The 7406-nt window shown below is 37.7% G+C and overlaps 1 non-coding gene across 1 annotated transcript; it reads left to right on the top strand.

The window, feature by feature from the left end:
* Positions 1-1856: 1856 nt before the first annotated feature.
* On the top strand, positions 1857-1967 carry LOC137724090 (small nucleolar RNA R71). Its single transcript, XR_011067170.1, has one exon. It is a non-coding gene; the product is annotated as a small nucleolar RNA R71 (small nucleolar RNA).
* Positions 1968-7406: the final 5439 nt, after the last annotated feature.

Raw genomic sequence — 7406 nt, 5'->3', positions numbered from 1 at the left:
GATATGCATATTTTAGATGTGGTGGAAGTGGTTTAAGTTCAAGTTTTGGTGCCTTAACAGTGGAAGGAGTTAGATGTGACATTGATGATTCTAAAGGCTCTAAAAGAGGTGAAACATTCAAAGGATACAATGCTAATGCTTCCAAGGCAGCTACTTCTTCCATGAGTGCATCTTCTTCATCAAACTCATCTTGAGATTGACTCAAAACAGTTTGTAATGGGTCATTCGATTGTGCCTGCAAGAACTTAGAGAATACAAGTGAATCAAGCACATCAATGGTATAACAATCAAGAGATGACGAAGGATGAGAAAGAGATTCAAACACTTTGAATTGAACTGTCTCTCCTAACACTGTCATAGTGAGGAGTCCATTTTGCACATCAATGATGGTTTTGGCCGTGGCCATGAAAGGTCTCCCAAGTAATATAGGCAACTCACGATCATGTATAGGAGCTTCTTCCATGTCCAACACTACAAAATCTGCAGGCAAGATTAGTTTATCAACTTGAACTAGAATATCTTCTACTATACCTCTTGGATATTTCACGGATCTGTCTGCAAGTTGTAATGAAATGGTGGTGACTTTCAACTCTCCCAAACCTAGTTGAAGGTACACTGAATAAGGCATTAAGTTGATGCTAGCACCCAAATCAAGCATTGCCTTCTCTACTTTCTTGTCCCCTATGGTGATGTTGATAGAGAAACTTCCTGGATCCTTGAGCTTTGGTGGAAGTTTTCTTTGCAAAACTGCACTCACATTCTCAGACACCACAACCTTCTCATGTGGTCCATACTTCCTTTTGTAGCTGTTTAACTCCTTGAAGAACTTCCCATATGCCGGCATGTTCCTAATGACATCAAGCAAAGGTAAGTTAACATTCACTTTGCTTAGTATATCAAAAATCTCCTTAAATGACTTATCCTGCTTGCTCTTGGCAAGTCTTCCAGGGAATGGTATTGGTGGAGTGTAAGGTTTCTCGGCCTTGTGAAGATTTGGTGCTTCAAAGGAGGAAGTAGCATGGCTTGGTTCCTCATTTGGTTTCTCATTATCTCCTTGAGTAACACCTGCATTCACATGATCATATTCATTAGTAACTTCATTGCCAACTCTATTATCAATAACCTTACCACTTCTAAGTGTAGCGATTGCTTTGGCTTGCTCTTGGTTCCTTTGGAGTATCACGGGTTGGCTTGGAAACTTCCCAACCTCTCTTTGGTTCAAGGCATCTGCAATCTGCCCCAATTGTGTCTCCATTTTGGTTAGGGCTGCCGAATGTTGTTGGAGAGTGCTATTTGTGGAATGTTGGAATTGCAAGGTGTTTTGGGCTAACAACTTAACCGTATCCTCAAGGGTAGTGGCAGGTTTTGGTTGGAAACTTTGGAATTGATTGTTGTTCTTCCATGAAAGGTTGGGATGATCTCTCCAACTCGGGTTATATGTATTGGAATACATATCATTCCTTGGTCTTTGATTGTAAGAATTCATTAGGTTCACTTGCTCTTGAACATACTCGGGGTAAGCCTCCCTAGATGGACATTGATGAGTAGGGTGGTTTGGTAAGTTGCAAATGGCACACACTTCATTTGCTTTTGGCACCATGTTGAGCACGGATTCAAGCTTCCTTTCTAGGTTAGCTACCTGCAACAAAAGCTCATGATTAGAACTTGTTTCATAGACTCCAACTTTCTTACCCCTTAAATCTTTGTGTTGAGCATTAAACCCCAACATCTCATAAATGTTATATGACTCTTGAGCATTCTTTTTCTTCAATGCTCCACCTGCTGCATTATCAACAGTTGATTGACAAGTTTGGGTTAGTCCATCATAGAAAATTTGCATTTGTAAGTGAAAAGGTAACCCATGGTGTGGACATTGTATCAAGAGGCCTTTAAAACGCTCCCAACACTCATTGAAAGGTTCTCCATCATCTTGTTTGAAGTTGAAGATTTGTCCCCTTAATGTGGCTGTCTTTTGAGTGGAAAAGAACTTCTCCAAGAACTTCTTAGCCACGGCATCCCATGTAGTGAGGGAACCTGGTGTTAGAGTCATCAACCAACTCTTGGCCTTATCTTTCAAGGTGTAAGGAAATACTCTCAACCGCAAATTTGCTTCACTTACTCCCTGCAAAGGTAAACCACTCACAACATTGTAAAACTCTTTAATATGAGCTAAAGGGTCTTCATTAGGTAAGCCATAAAATGAAGGAAACATATGGAAATGTGAAGATTTGAGATCATAGTTTCTAGCTTCTGTGGGCAGCAAGATGCATGAAGGTGAATTTGGTATGATTGGTTGAGCAAAATCCTCCAAAGCTCGAAGTTCATCTTCGTTGCCCGCCATCTCTTCTTCTCTTTCCCAATTAAATTGCTCAGATTCTTTACTTGTTGAACTAGGTGAATTCCCTTCCTCTTCCTCACGGCTAAAGGATGAACTTGATGGCACAAAGTTGTCCAAAGTGTGGCCCTTCAACCGTTCAATTCTTTGGCCTAACTCAACAAGTCTATTTGACATATACTACCTGAAATAAAATAACACAAGTGTGAATGAAAATCTACTAGCAAACAACAATGAAATAAACAAAAATAAACTTAAAAACGTTTGAAAGGACTAAAAGGACTCAAAACAGATTCACAAGACTCAAAACAAGCTAAAAACTCTCAAAACTGCCTAAAAACACAAACTGGGCAGTTTTGACACTAAACTCAACTTTGGACGAAAATTAGGTTTGGGCTTGACTCAAAATGCTTCAAAACACAAGATAAGACAGATTCTAAGCTTAAGACTTAACAAAATATGGGAGGAATGTATTTGGACGAAATTTAATTAAATGGACATATTGTAAAGAAAACAGATTGTAAAGCAAATTGATGTAAACCAATGGATAATGGAATGGCTAAGGGATTCCTCTCTACTCACGAAATATATGCAACTTAAACCAACTTCCAGTTACCAATTCGACAAGTTATGAACCTTGACACTAATCAAAATAGCAAACAAGCAAACAAGCAATTACAAGGGACTGAAATCAGTCCCCGGCAACGGCGCCATTTTTGTTGATGTATATTTCCTTCCTAATGCTAGAATATATTTAGTATAATGGCACAAGCAAGGGTGTCGAATCCACAGGGACTAATAGGACCTATGTAATTACTTGTTCTGCAAGAACTCTATGAAATGAATCAAACTAATCAAATGAAGCATATTTGTTGTTGTTACTTGAAAGCATAAAGAAATGAAGTAAACACAAGTAAATGAATCAATAACTAACACAATGAGATGGTTCCAAAGGAAATGAAACTAGGGATTCGGTTTCACCATTGCTCAACTAAGTCCATGTTTGTTAAGCTAGTTTGTACTCATTCATCTACCTATTTCTTGAGTTTGTTTCACTTGGACATGATCAACCATATGATGTGTGGATTTGATCAAATGTCTATAATCATGAACCTAATTGTGATGTACAACTTTGGTTCATAATCAAGAGTATGTAATGCATAAGAAACTTTCATAAAACCAAAGGGAATAACTCGGCAGGATGTTTGCTAAACATTCCCTTCATTCATTCACATATCTACCAAGATTATGCATGATGTGTGTTTTAATCTTGGCTACACAACTTTGTGATTAATTCAAATGGTGATCAAACATTAAAATCAACTCACAACGTCACAAATAAATCAGAGAATGAAACAAGAAATAGATGGACAAACTAAGCATTCTAACTTAATTACATGGCAAACTTTGCAAGGTTACATCGAATCCCTAGAGGAGGATTAGTTACACTTCATGTTTACAAAGATTTGACATAAAAATAAATAACATGAGTGAACATGGAATTAAGAAGAATAAACCCTTGAAGCAAAACTGATTTTGAAGTCCTTGAGGAGTGGCCTTCGGAGTTGGTTCTCCAAGTATGATGCAACTGAATTAGATCCGCTTGGTATGTTTTCTGCAAAGGGGAGAACAAATGGGCAGAGAATGGACAGAAAATAGGGTGAAATGGAGCGGCTATGGGTGAATAAAAATGGAATGAATGCCGAACAGTTTCTGTGAATGGTAGAAAATGTGGACAGTTTCTGTGAAAGGGAGAGGATGTGGATAGTTTTTGTGAAAGGGAGAGGATGTGGACAGTTTCTGTGAAAGGGAGAGGATGTGGACAGTTTCTGTGAAAGGGAGAGGGATAGAGTGTCGAATGCAATGGAATGGAGAATGTCGACTACTCCAATGGAGAAGGAGAATGAGTGAGGATAATAGACAGAAGTGGAGCAAGAATGTGTGTAATAGAATAATTCCGAGAGAGAAATGAGTGAGTCTCCCTTAGTGAATTTCTGAATGTGGCTAATGATGGAAAACAATCAGAATGCATGTGAAAGCTGACATGATCCATGTGAAAGGAATACTGAAAAGGGTGTGAATGTGCACGGTATGGGCATGAGGGATCTGGAATCGCATGAAATGGTTGGATGAGTGGATTTCTGGCGTGATACCTGCAAAGCATGGACATGATCTGCAGGTATGTGATTTATTTTATCCAAGATACATGTGGAATGTCTGCAAGCATGAAGTGGGGAACCTGACATTGGTTATAATAATCTGGAAATGGTATGGAAATGCACGGGATGGACATGAAGGAGTAGGAAATGCAAAGGTGATCTGTTTAGGTGTTGGGAATGCATGTGAGTGCTCGGCAAGGTGTTTGAACATGCATGTGAATGCATGTTTTGGTGTTGAAACCACATAATCTGACTTCAATGCTTGTTTTGTTTAGAATCACTCAATATAGCCGAATTGCACCACTAAACACTTCCACATCATTTCCTGAAATTCCAACATTCAAACGTCTCCTAGGTTCTTCATTTGGACTTCAATTTAAATCCCTAGAATCCTCTCCATGTTTGGAATAATGCTCAGCTACCAAAAGGAATGGTTTTTACTTCCCTTTGATCCAAATACACACTTGACTGCACACTAACACCAAATAATGTAAAATGCAACTAGTTCAATCTAAAAACATCACAAAGACGCCAAATAAGGAATATATAAATGCGTGCAAAATGAGACTTATCAAATACCCCCAAACCTGGTTTTTGCTAGTCCTCGAGCAAACTTAAAACTAAAACACACAAAACACAAACATCTAACTAAACCACTTTCGCTGGCCAAACGATTGCACTGAGCATGTGCAACAAGCCTTTGAACCTCTAGGTGTCCCTAGTTGGAGGAGTTGTGTCTCCTGAGGGCTTACAGTGATGACACCCACAAACATTTACAAAAATCTGCAAACAACTTGGTTAAAACATGCTTTAAACAAACTAATAAGAACCAATGAAGATTTTGTCATTCATTCAACTCAAAAGATTTCCACTTCAAAGAATCGTATCAATTGTAACGTATAAAGATATTTCTCCATGTCTGATAGGAGCATATTCATGCGACTTAAATGGCTTGTTCTCGTGCATTTACGTTATGTTTCTTTAGTTATTTTAGTACTTTAAGCTATTTTCGTGTGTTTGTAGGTCCAAAGGGCTAAAGGAGCAAAAAGATGCATTTTGGAGACTTTTGGAACACTTTTGGGCTAAGGACGGATAGCTTATGCTTGAAGCCAAAGTGTTGGACGAAATTGAAGACCTAATTGGAGCCAAAGTGTTGGAACCTTGTTCTCTTTAGTTTTAGGACATTTAAACCTTTCCTAATCCCAATCATGCCATGCATAACACACATCCATTCTAACACATTGTCATTGCACATGCATTTCCTTCATTAGTTAACCCACATGCACTTATCACTTATCATCACCACATATCATATCACTTAATCACTTATCACTTATCATCACCACTTAACCACTTATCATATCATAACCACATATCATATCACTTATCACTTATCACTTAACATATCATCCACCTACTTCACCTACAACATCCACCTACTTCACCTACAACATCCACCTACTTCACCTACAACATCCACTTCACCTACAACATCCACCTACTTCACCTACAACATCCACCTACTTCACCTACAAATGACATAGCCATATGTTCCCTCCACTACTCCTATAAATACCCTTGCATTCATTCATTCAAAAACATCTCATTTCATACACAACACATTACAAACACCATTCCTCATCCATTTCCATAATCCCCCAAACCTCACCTTAGACCTTGTGCTACAACAACGAGGAAGATAAGAGGGCCTAAACGTTCATACAATTCAAGTGTGAGTTGTTGGAATGTTTAGGTGTTTCTTTGATTTCAAAGTTTAAATTTAATTCTCTTTGTTTTGTACGTATGAGGAATGGAAGAGAAGAGTGCCTAAACGTTCATACAATTCAAGTTTGAGTTGTTGGAATGTTTAGGTGTTTCTTTGATTTCAAAGTTATGAGGAACTAATCCCCCTTTAGCTAGGGGGTGATTCGAAACTATGTTTATATTTGCAATATGAATTGATTACTTTTGGTTGGAATTTCATAAGTTGTGGATTCAATTCGTTTAACTGTTTGATTGATAACTTATTTATGTATGTTCATTGAGATTGCAAGCTTAATTTTCATGCATGAATATGACGCTAGAATATAAGTGAGTTTCACCTAATCGTTATGAACTTATATTCACAAGTAGTGGAGGTTGCTTATAAACAATCGTGTTAAACGAATTCTTGGCATAAGTTTCATGCTCATCATAGTAACGAATGCCTCGTCAATACTTATAGTTTTCATAATGCTTAATGATCTTTGATTGTATCTTTATTGTGCTTTTCACGTAAAGGACTTTTGGAGAATGTGGTGAATTGCGTTGCGCTAACCCATCCAATTCATTGACTTAAGGAGAACTTGACGGTTAATTTAAGCGGACCTAATTAACCCGGGGTGTTGAGTTTCACAACTTATCGAAAGACCAACTGAGAATCAATATTGTATGCAAGTGTAACATGTGTGGAGAAGAACCCCTTGGCTATTCCATCATCCATATTTTCATCACATTTATATTTACGTTTTGCCTTTAATTACAATTTGTGCAATTTAGCTAATTTCGTCAAATCAAACCCCCCCCTTTACTTTCTTGTTCTTTAGTGCTTAGAATCTGTTTAGTTTATGTTTTAAAGTATTTTTTTTTGTTTTTGGTTTGTCTTAGTATTTTAAACTATTCTTTGAGTCTAGTTTAGTGTTTTAAACTTTATTTTACGTTTTTGAGTCAGTTTCCAAGAGATTTGCAATCCCTCCTAATCCCCGGTCCAGAACGATCCCTACTTATACTTATACTACAATTGTCAAAAAGAGGGTTTAATTTGTGTGCGTATAAATCTCGCATCAAATTTTGGCGCCGTTGCCGGGGATTAGAAAATTTGCTAATCCCTTGGATTGTTTGTTTCTGTATTGTCTTTTAGATTTAGTTTTTAT

The sequence above is a fragment of the Pyrus communis genome, unplaced genomic scaffold, assembly GCF_963583255.1.
Source record: "Pyrus communis unplaced genomic scaffold, drPyrComm1.1 SCAFFOLD_19, whole genome shotgun sequence".
Classification (NCBI taxonomy): Eukaryota; Viridiplantae; Streptophyta; class Magnoliopsida; order Rosales; family Rosaceae; genus Pyrus; species Pyrus communis.
Note: the sequence above shows the minus strand (reverse complement) of the source record. Positions and strands in the feature narration are given on the sequence as shown.